The sequence below is a fragment of the Pygoscelis adeliae genome, unplaced genomic scaffold (genome assembly GCF_000699105.1).
Source record: "Pygoscelis adeliae isolate BGI_AS28 unplaced genomic scaffold, ASM69910v1 Scaffold41, whole genome shotgun sequence".
Taxonomy (NCBI): domain Eukaryota; kingdom Metazoa; phylum Chordata; class Aves; order Sphenisciformes; family Spheniscidae; genus Pygoscelis; species Pygoscelis adeliae.
The window spans coordinates 6,593,051-6,605,590 of NW_008824373.1; positions in this window are offsets into that span (position 1 = coordinate 6,593,051).

Consider the following 12,540-nt stretch of genomic DNA (forward strand, 5'->3'; position numbering starts at 1 on the left):
GTTCTTATAATTTATGACATCATGCGGTCATCTGGGGATCTTCCTATTGTCATTTTCTTTTCACATGGAACACATTCATACCGAAAATGAAACAAAATTGCAGTAGAAAAAAAATAAGTAGCAAAGATGTTTCTTGTTTTATGAAATTAATTAATATCTTTACTTGAGAGTAGTTTATGCAACTTGCATCTTTTCCATTATCTTATATGGTTGTATTTGAGCATTTTTACTAATGTGATCTTTTAACATTTATTTGATTTATAAAAACACTGAGAATAGAGACTGAAATATCCACTACTTTTCTGGAATGGTGAACATGGCAAAACCACTTTTACCCTTGAAAAAATTATAGTGCTTCACTCCCTGTAACATGAATTATACATTACAGGGTGCAAGTTACATTAGATCATGTCAAAGTAGATAGTTTGACATACATAGAAGTGTGTACCAGCCTGACGTTTAGATTAAAATGAAAAAGCTTATTTTTGCTGTAGAAAAAGTCCAATAGATGGAGAGAATCATATTCATCATATTAAAGTACCTCTCTCACGTGAGATTGTTTTTCATTCAGACTATGTTGAAAGCACTCTGCTATTTTCTTTGGCACTTCATATCAACCATGCTTTCCCAGAAACCTCTACTTTATTAGATCTGCTACAAAACTCTTCCATTGAATATATTCCTTTTTCTCTTTTTTTCAAAGGAAGGCATCAGATGAGAACATGGGAAACATGGGGAAAAAAACCCCAAACAACCACAAAACACTAGAAATAGACATCGTATGTACTTCAAAGTAATTCTGATATAGAAAACAGAAAAAGTGGATACCAAAAAATACTGTTGGCTGCAGAAGTGTTCTTTTGTGCAAATAATCCATATTTTTCTTCACTTTTTTTTCTGTAATTGTAGGATATTGAGGTCTTGCACAGTATTTTACAGAAGAAAAAAAACAACAAAATTATGCAGTTCAAAATCTGATAGTAAAATATGATACTTGGGGCCATAGTATACCTAAAGAAATGCAGAGTATACTTAATGATGCTGCATATATGTTGGAAATAGGTGATAATCTGACAAGCTCTCCTCAACTGACCAAAGTTCTGGGCACTTCAGTCAGTCCATGCTGCCATTTTATAAGAAGAGAGCTGAAGCTTTCTGTGAAAATGTCATAGACAGTATTGTTAGTATATGGACTAAATTCTCTCCATTCTTGAGTACAAAACTGGTTCTAGTTGGGCTGTATGACTACTATCATGAATGGTGATGGTGGAGTGGAGAATGTTTAAGGTGTTTTTTAACAACACTATTTTCAAAACAAGCAAACCAGTTTTTTAAATACTACTTTTGCTTGCTGTATGCAGGAAAATCTGTGCTGCAAAATAATAGACAACATTCTTGGCAGCCTGTTGAAAAAATTTTATGTATGGAAATTGTTGCAGTTAGCTTTTTCTCTGGTGACATAATGAATCCACTTTTATAAACAAAAGTTCACAGACCACCTTAGAGATAGCAAACTTGGAGCTTAACTTGTTTTTGTTTCTTGATTATATTAGAACTGTCGTCAGAAAATAGAATAAGGTATAAATAAAGTTACTTTGGACAGGATTGAGCTACTCTCCCTGGATTAAACTGTTCTGTCAATTGATATTCTCTCTCTGATCTCATTTTAGCTGTTTCTGTCCTGACAGTTTCCCTCATCTGTTCCTGATATGTTTCTGAACTCATTTACCCCACCTTACTTTGGAAAACTCTTGACATGGTCCCAAACAAATTCTGTAACTTTTCTTCCCTGTAAGGGAAAGGTCAAAAAAACCCCTGAATGATCCTCCTCCTCTTTCTAAAAGATGCAGAGAAATCCAGCAGCTATACCATCTGGCCATTAGACACTTCATATGAATTTCTTCTGAATATCATTTTTATATCTTTTTTTTTTTACAACCTCAGACATTTCTCTTGAGTCTCCCCAGTCTCTCATAACATTCTGGCATTCAAAGCATTTAAATGATGATAAAAAAACATTAGGTAAACCTGTTAGCATGACACTCTCCAGGTTGAAGACACCATTTATGTTAATATAATGAGCCTTGAATAACTAATGGAATGAAAACAGCTAAGAAAAGTTATCACCCACATATTCCACAGATTCTGTCATGCATGCTTTTCCTTAACATTACAGTTGTGGCTTTCAAGATGTGCTATAAAGTCAAAGGAATAAAAATACACTCATATTCCTCAGAGGAAATATTTCCTCACCAGAAAAAAAAAGTAGTTCCTGTGGTTTGTAGGACTTCCATGACTTCATTTGCAAGAGCTTGTGGACACATACTGTTTATGTGCCTATTACAATTGCATAACACTAATATATGCATTGGAGATTGCCAGAATTGTTTACCTTCCACAAGGAATTAGTTGTTTGCCCACCAGTTCCTTGGGGAACATGAAAAATAGCAGCATTCCTGTTTAGTGATGTATGCATGAATAAATGGTATGGCAATTGCTAATTCTGAAATGGGTTTCTTGCTGCACGGAGAAACAGAAAACAGTAAGGGGGCTTGGAAGTAGACTAACCGAAATGTTAAGTCCTCTCTGAGAACTTGGCATTGTCATACTGTTTAAAAGTGTTCAGTTGTATGTGTATTTCAATTCACCTATCTCTCAAAAAATATTTTCCTCTACAACCTGTCTGAAAAAAATTGTGATCTGTAGACACTGCAATCAACAGAAAGGTACCCATTTTTTTTTCAATGAGTCTTTGATGAGTCTGCCCATCCTTATAAAGCAACAGCACTTTTACATCTCTATACTGGCTTGCCACCCATTGGTAAGATTAATGAGCCATATAACGTTGGGGAAGTAGTATATCATTTCATAATCAGTGTATGAAAAAGTGAAAGGGAAGAGAAGACAATAACAGCATATTTGGAGAATTTATGGTGCAGGGTAATGAACTAGAAAAGAAAAGAGAAACTACATTTAGCCAAAGATGAGGGGTAACTCACCTGAGTGGAATTTACTGGGTCTATCCATGAATACCAAGTCATCGTAACATGTTACAGGCACCTAGTGATTATTTTTTCTCATTATATTATTTCCACAATGTGTTACAGTAATAGAAGAAATAGGATATTTTTCATATGTTAGCAACTTGAAAATATATAATCAATTTCTTTATACTATTTCTTCTTCCTTATGGAAAAAGAAAGGGGGGGGGGGGGGAAAAAAACAGGGGGGAGAGGGGGAAAGAAAAGCAGTACTTCCATAAACAACTGTTAGCCTGTCTGGTTCGAAGAGAAGAGAATAGGTGTTGTGCATAGCACAAGAGTTCAGATCAGCTTGATAGATTAAATGTGTCATAAGTTTAACAAAAATGAAAGACAGAAAAACAAACTCATATCAAATAAAATCAGATATTGACAAATCCCAGGAACCATGTTAATGCTGCATCTGGCAGACAAGAGGACTAAGAAGCAAAGCAATAGAATGCAACTGATAGAGTAATAAATAATTCTAGAAAGTAATGAGACAATAAGATATCTTTTTCACTTTAAACATTTTAATAATGATAGAAGGAAAATGCATGGGCAGAAGGGGTGAGACTCACCAAAGATTTTGCTAAACACAGTGAGCTCTTCAAGTTTTCATTGCCTTGAACCTGATATATTGCTTGATCTCTTTTCCAACATGACCTGTTGTGAGACATGTCCATTATGTTCTTAGCCTCCTCTGTGTTACATTCTAAATTAGCACATTTTTTCTTCTTGCCTATCTTGTTTTTGCCTTCTAAAACAAAATTTACCTCAGTTGATCAAGACAGCATATTGGTCATCTATTCCATGGCTAGAACTGCAGAAGAAGTAGCTGCTTCTTTTTTCGTCTTGGACACAAATATGTAGCTTTACCAATAAGACAATGCAGTATGGACTCACTGGGAATGCTAAAAAGTTTGCATCTTTCTGTTTTAGACTGCCATTTTCCAACAACAAGTTTGTAAGAGGTAACTGTGTTTTCTAGATTTGCTATGCTTTTACCTTTTTTCCCCCATGTATTTCTCTCATTTTCAAGGAAACAAGAGTTGACTTCAACAACATGAAAAATAAAAATTAGGATCAGCCCATTTCAACTCACTGTCTTTCCTCTGAAAAAGAACACATTTAATGAAACTTAATGGCATCTAAGTGACTGTGAAACAATATATTGTTCTTTAAGAAAAAAATAAAATTAAGTAGAACAGTGTCTGTCTTGAAAGACTGGGAATTAAGGTGTTTGTTAAAGTAAAAGACCCATTTAATACTATCTTGGTATTCTTTTAGCTGGATATTTTCTTACCTTCCTCTTTTTTTTTTTTAAGTCTTAACTAAATAAGTTTAAACAATATTAACAATGGTCACTTGTCATGTAACTAAATTGGTCAATTGGTCAACGACTCAGGTCACCCAAACCACTGGAGTGCTTCACTGTTCAAGGTGACAAGCATACCTTAATGCCTTAACTGTCTAGGCCTACTTCTCTGTATCAACGTAAGAGCAACTACAAGTCCCATAGTGACACTGTCCGCAGAGCCATTTCAGCTGCTATTTCAGTAAGTGACATGTCTTAATGATGCTGCAATAAGCGCCATTCATTTAGTGGCAAAGTTCTCTAAAGACCTATCTTAGCAACTACTGTGACTGTGTCTCTCATATGAGTGAAGAGGTTCATTGGAGTTTATATATGTTTAGCACGGAGAAATGAGAGGATGGAGAGAAACGAAACCATTCCTGGCACTATCACATTCTGCACATTTTGGTTCTTAAGTATTCACAGAGGAGTCTCTCATTATTGTATTTACAGTGACAGCCCTGTTTATTAACGTCTTCTTAAGATTTATGTGGCTCTATCTTGAATGTATCTAACAGAGCTATACACCATTAGTTATTGTTGATAGCACAAAGGCTTTGTTTGCAAATAAGTTCAGTTAATTAGATTGATACAATAACTTTTACAAGGTTAATAAATGTCTTAACACAACAGTGTTTGACTATTTCCAAAACAAAAAGGTACCTGTGCCTAAATTTACCCTTGAAACAAAGGTTAAAAAATTATACAGTTAGATAAACTTGCAGGTCAGAGGAGAAGGGGGATGTTTCAAAGTTTTTTTGAAAGTCTAAATTAAGTTGTTTTCACACTTACATGTTATTGCCATGGAAGATGATTTCTGAACCCCAAATTGGCATAGCTTATAGCCTGTTAAGTTTAACAAATCACTGCTCATTATAATTTGCTTCCTTACTTGAATATCCTGCAGATACATGACTAACACATAAGAGTAGTCAACAGGGCTTCTCTCATGAAAAGATCTCTGCTAAAGCATGGTGACCTACTCTTCCTGCAAGTTAGTCCAGTGTTGACTACCCTTGAGAATTTTAGCCAAATCACTTATGGGATTGTATTTTATATTTGTACCTTTAGCAATTTATTTACTGCAAGATACTGATGCTAGGGGTGATGCTGGGGGTGGCTGAACTGTTAAGAATCAGTACTCTGTTAGGATAAGCTCCTTATTTCTCTTCACAGTGTCCAAACTCTGCCTCCTTCATAGCATTAAGATATCATGCATGAAGTTCTTAGTCTGCATATGTGTCACGTTCCAAGAATTCCCCCAACTCTGTGATAACTACAATTACATAGCCAGATACTTTCTATTCCAAACTGCAGTGTTCTTTCTGATTTACGATTTATTCACTCATATTGTTACTAATTATTTCCAGCGCAGAACAGATAAGAATGTTTGTATTAGAACTGTGCAAACACAAACTAACTTCTGTCCAAAGCAGTAGTAGTGAGGTATTATAAAGTCATAATTATATATATGTATATAATTATAAAATATAGTAAAATATTAAAAGAAAATAGGGGAAGAAAAACTCTGCCAAAAGACAACTATGTGTAACTACTTTGCATGTGGGATTATTTGAAATTTTTTGTGAAGTTAGTTTTTTGTTTGGTTTAATAGAAATTGATTTTTCAATAAAATTCAATATTTTAACAAAAAATGCTGAAGTTTGAGTTGATATTTGAAAACAAGAGGCAAGGAAAGATCTCAAATAAAGTAGTATTAAAAACAAGAAACTAACAGAGATATTAATGACTAGATCTAGTTTCTGGTTTGTGTTTTAGACTGGTTGTCATAACATTGATTTAACTTTTATGAAATGCCTCAAAACTTTTAGACACGCACATACATAAACCCCACATCCTCCAGTGTGAAGAAATAAACATAACAGATTATGTTATTGCTGTGTAACATGATCAAAAGCCCATTGAGGTAAAGGAGAAATTGCTACTGACTGTGGACAAGATTCTTATATTTATTACTCTGAATGTTGGCTTGGTAGTATTACTTGTAAAGGAGTCACTGTATAAAAGAAAAAGAGATGCATTTTGACAATAAAATTTCAATATCATTACAGACACTTGAAATTTTACAGTGGGATATGGAGTCAAGCTTTTGTTATTATTCTATCTACAACAAAATGTGTTTACAGAGGATGAGTCAAAAGAAACAGACCGTATTTCTAAAAGTGTCAGAATCTTGCCTGTGTATGGAATACTTGACCATGTCCTTTCTTTGTATATTTTCTTTACGAATGACCATCTAAATCAATACATAATAGTGAAGCAAAATTACTACACAGTATGGATGCATGAGATTCTACATTTTTATGCATGGACTCATACTATCTTGGATTATTATCACTTAAAACATTAAAAAGTGAAAGGATAATTCACCTTGAAGGACAAAGCATGCGTCTTTTAACAGTGTTATCTTGATTCAAAAAAATCTAAAATTGGAATAATTCATTGTCCACTGAATCTTAACAGCACTGAGCTGCACAATGTACAGAAATGCCATTTTAATGTCTAAGTACAAGAATGTCATCTTCTTTCTCTTCTTTCTCCTTCTTTAATATACTTTAAATTTTTTCTCATCAGCTACAAAATTACTATGAACAACATTTTCAGAAGATCATGAAGCACAGGAACTTAGAAATATTTGTACTTCCACTGAATTAGGTGCTGAAATAATTTTGATGACCCAGATCAAAGTCCAACTAACTTTTATCAGAACTTAATGTCCAAAGCCCTGTAGAAGATTTTAACTTTATCTAAGTTCAGGCATGCAAACCCAATACATTTCTCATTACCCTACTCTGATTTTGATTGGTAATAAATTAAACTAATTTTCCCGAGTCAAGTCTGTTTTGCCCGTGATGGTAATTGCTGAGTGATCTCCCTGTCCTTCTCTCAACCCACAAGCCTTTCTGTTGCATTTTCTCTCCCCTGTCCAGCTGAGGAGGGGGAGTGATAGAGCGTCCTGGTGGGCACCTGGAGTCCAGTCAAGGTCAATCCACCACAGCTATACAAACACAACTGAAGGAATAATGTCAGACGCAGATGAATTTTTTTTTTTTTTCTTTCATACTTCTGCTAGGTATAGGATTATCATCGCTCTTTTCCAAACAGGGAATTGAAATTAAGTGACTGAACTAAATTAATGAAAGAAATTTGTGAGAGATATGATAGCTGAACAGAGGACCAACTTCCTGACCGGTACCTTCATTGCACCAAGTGTTTGAAAATGGTGTCTTAAAATGAGTATTGTTGTCTGGAAATGAATTTTATATTTTTCATATTTTTCTAGATTTAAATAAAAAGATACTTTGAATAACTACTTTCCCCCTTACTATTATCACTGCAGTTAGTCTCTTTTGTGGACTATAATAAAAAAAACAATTAGAGGAATGTAGGAGTTTCTTTTAAAATGTACACCTTTGATGCATATTTCAAAGGAATAGATTTTGCTACTTTTACTTTCATAGATTATCATATTTCTCAATAATTCATTGATTTCCATGAATCAGAAACAGACAGTTTTAAAATTTACTATATTAAGATAGTGTTAAAACTTAATAGCAGAATACCTGAACAATTAATTCTTTTGTTGCTATATAGAAATTTGTGAATATATCACATGCTTAAAGTTTTATTATACAGTGATTAAGCCAAATATTTTTAACAGGAAAATTACAATAGGATTAAAATGTTTTGTTCTGTTTCTTGGAGAAGTCTGTTATTTTACAATGAAACAACAGCTGAAGAAATAATAAGTTGAAGAAGTAAATGAGTTTAACATTCAAACTGGTCTCAGGACAATATTCTTCATTAACACTTAGTAAAGGCTTTTAATGTGAATAACTCATAGGAGATTTAAACATTTATGCTCTTATATAGTCTTAGAGTTTCCTCCATTGACATTAATTAAATTGTCCCCAATTCAAAAAATGTTGGAGATTTAATAAGAGAACAGAGTGGTGGCCAGATGAAGTTTTTTATATTCTATGAATTTTTACCCCTAAGCGTTTTGCACCAGGATTCAAACTACAGTCCCACAGACTCTTCCTGTTTCTGTTGGTTTAGGGGTAAATATACTATATGAAATGCAAATATGTTGTTTTAATCTAAAAAATACTTAATAAAATTGGATACCATGTGACTGACGCACTGTATAAAAATCTTTAAATGAGTCCCAGTCACTTACACAATAATGTAGTATGCAGCTTAAACTTCAATTAAAAACATAATCATTCATTTACACTCATTCTCACTTTCATTCCTCATATTATACATGTCTTTAGTAAAGCGTTTATATTGGCATATCTTTTGGTTCTGTTATAGTGGTGTTTGAATGAGAGTATTTTGGGAGAATTTGTAGGTAGGTACTTTTGAATAAGTAACACATTGGTGAGAAGTAAAATAAAAATTATAAATCTGCATTGATTTTGACAAATACGATGAGACATTCTTCCTATATCTTTTCTTATTTTGCATAGTGTTTAGGAAAGAAAGGGTCTTCATTTGAGGCAAACTCTAAAACTAAATGTTTAAGAAATAACAGACAAGCCAAAGAAGTACAAAAGTGGATTTACATCTTTTTTGTTCCCCAATATCTGTCTTCAAGAGAAGGAGAAAGGGGAATTTGACAGGAACTTATAAAACTCTTCTCAACTTCAGAGATTTTCCACTTATTCCTAATCTTCATGTCTCTTTTGCTCGCATCCACTGCTCTCTCTTGAAAACTTAAGGCTTTGTAAGAGTAAAAAGTTCATAGGTACACACCAATTAAAAATAGGTATCAGACCTCTGCACATTTCCAAGATCAGGTCCACAAGTTCAGAAATGAAAAGGAGATTCTTTTGATGAAAATGAACACTGCTCAGAAATGAAAGACCCTTAGTGAAACCCTTTTAGTGCTCTTTGAAGTGAAAACACGATATTTTGGTTTGACAAATAAAATGTCTTTCTGAATGCTGCAGTACCCATCAATGATTACAGTTCATTGCCTCTTTGCCTATGGTTGTGTTTGTACGATTGCCTATGGTTGTGTTTGTACAAGTAAATAAAGCAGACTAAAATCTTCTGTCTGACCCTGAGTTACAGCAACTTGCACCAGTTTGATGAACTTTCTTCCCCTTATAAATAGCTGCATCTGTTCTGTCCATGAGGGTAAATACTTGACTCACAGTGTCTGTGACCATACCTGTCCATTGTCTAAGAGACTGTTACTTGACATCGGCCAAAAGCATGCTCACACTTAAACATGCTAGAGGAGTGTACAACAGAATTTCACTTGAGCGCTAGTCCTACTTAGCTCATTAATTTAGGCTTATGGATCAGGCTGCCTGGCCAGAGAAGTATCCTGCAATGTCTTGCAATGGATAGGAAGAGAAGATGCAGTGATGTGTGGTGAGAGACATAGCCTTCTCAGACTCTCTGACACAAGAAGAAATAGGAAAAAAAATGAAGCTTGACAATTCAGTATTCATTTGACTTATCCAGGAGCTTATGACATCCTTCATCACACATTAAAACATATAGGAGTTTTCTATCTCCTATACTGGTTATTATAAAAATCATTTAACACAGATGATGGGTCTCTGTCATTTTAAGACTGCCAGTTCTTCTCTGGTGTTCAGTTTAGGAGGACAAATGGATGTGGTATTGAAAGAAAAATTTAATAAAAAAATTTTTTAAAAATTCAGCTCTGATGATGAAAGAGTAGTCTGACATTAAGAGGACATTTTTACTAGCATCATTTCTTTGTCTTACTCTTTGTCTTAAGCTGGGGACTGCTCTAGAGAACATTCACCACTTAAGTGTATCACAATAGATAAAATGTACCAAATTATCAAGATAGAGGCAGAGCATCATTTGTCTAAACCATAGAGTGCTTTAGTGTTACGTGATTAAACAACATAATAGTGAATGAAAAACTCTAGGAGTTTATTCGTACAACTCTACCATGTTTAGCCCGACCAATTAAGCCACAACTCTGCTGCCAGTGGTGGAGGGACCATCCTGCAAACACCTGTATCACTGAAGGAGTCATAAGTTTTCCACTGGCAGAATGTATTCCTCTCTATTTATGCTGATCACACACACCAACATGAAGAGGACAGTGAGGATGACCAGGCAAAACAAGAATGAGAAGCACCAAAGTGTGCAGGCATTTCATACTAAGACTCATGGTAATATCATATCGTTATTACCAGGAGGGTTTACAGCTCAGATCAAGGATGTAGCCTGGGTTCCTTGAAAAAAAAATCATAGTGTGACTGTCTGCTAGCAAGGGAAATAACTTCTTATTGGCAAGCAAAACATACACTAATCCAGCATTTGATTATGACTAAATAAGTACAAGAAAATGAAAACGTAACTGCTGGATAGGATCAGCAATCATCTATGTAAGGTAGGGGATGAAGTTCTCTGGAGCTGGGAACTTTGTGAGGCTCCTGGGCCTGCAGGACCCCAGCCAGGATGCAGGGCAGGCTGGGGGGCACTGGAGGAGCCCCAGTCCCACAGTCCTGGGTATCAGGCACCTCCCTGGGGATGGGACAATGCTAGGGTGGGATGTAGGCCCATAGGCGGGCCCGGCTCAGCAGGACCCATGGCTGGGCAGGGCAGGGCTGTGGGGAACTGGACACCGGCCCTGCTGTGGTGTCAGTGGGGAAGGGACTGACAGCCTCAGGGGGCTGAGATGGGATCCTGGGCCATGAGCAGGGTGGGGGGAGCCCCGGGGCATGTAGGCAGGGACAGTCAGGGCTGACATTGCCCTCAAGGCCCTGACACTACTTTCATGATAAATTACTCATCCATCACATTACATTTCTTAAACATGAGAAAAGACCTGAAGAGTTCACAATTGAGAGGAAAGAGGAAATTTCCTCCTTAAGGGAAATTTTCCTGGCAAACCTTTTCATGACAATACATCTAGGTAGTTAAAGATTTTTACAGAGAACAGCTAAAAGCATGGAACAGAAATGAAAGAAATAATTAACTTCAAATAATTTAGGTTATTTATTTGTAATTATCAATAAAACCTGCTCTTTGTGGTTTGGAAGGTGCTCCTGTTGGAAACAGTGAGAGCCCTACATACAGTGTTTTGTGTAATTGAAATGGCAAGAGTGAAGTTTCAGCAGAAGGCTTGGAGAACAGAGGCACCTAAAGCTGATTTAGTTGAATCTCTTTCTCGATTCAGTGTCAGTACTTAAGAGTGGAGCTCTGAATTGCCCTCTGAGAGGACTAGTCTTTCCAATGACTATACATTAGCTTCAAAACTCAGCCCCTGACACTATGTCTATGCTAATAAACTAAATAAGGCCAGGACAGAGGCACAAGCACTGGCCAGTGATGATCCACACTGCTCTACTGTTAGCATTATCATTGGCATGGCTTTCGCCTTTGCTAGCTAGCACACTCAGGGCACAGCTAGGAGTTATCACAGACTAGAGTTATTTCCAAAAGGCAGTCTGGAGGTGACCATCCTACTACAGAGGCCAAAGCTGTTTAACACTGTCAGCATGGCCAGTCTGTGAGAGCTGGTCTCTCAGTCAAAGAGACAGTGCTGGAACTGTGTATTTCACTAGGAAGTGGCCAAAGTGACCACTGGATTAATTTTGCATTGCATTTTAAGAACATGAATCAGGTTTCAATCAATGAAGTAAGGGAAGCCTCACCCACAGCAGTAAAACACTGCTTTCAAGTCTTTCCAAAGCCTGGGCATGCTCAAAATACCCAGTCATGAAATAAAGGCTGCTCCCCACCCCAGCACACTGCCTCATTATCATAGAATAGAATGGAATGGAATAGAATAGAATAGAATAGAATAGAATAGAATAGAATAGAATAGAATAGTTTGGGTTGGAAGGGACCTCTAAATGTCATCTAGTCCAACCCCCCTGTCATGGGCAGCGACATCGTCAACTAGATCAGGTTGCTCAGAGCCCCGTCCAACCTGACCTGGAATGTTTCCAGGGATGGGGCATCCACCACTTCTCTGGGCGACCTGTGCCAGTGTTTAACCACCCTCAGCATTAAAAATTTCTTCCTTCTATCTAGTCTCAATCTACCCCCCGTTAGTTTAAAGCCATTCCCCCTTGTCCTGTCGCAACAGGCCCTGCTAAAAAGTCTGCCACCATCTTTTTTATAAGCCCCCTTTAAGTA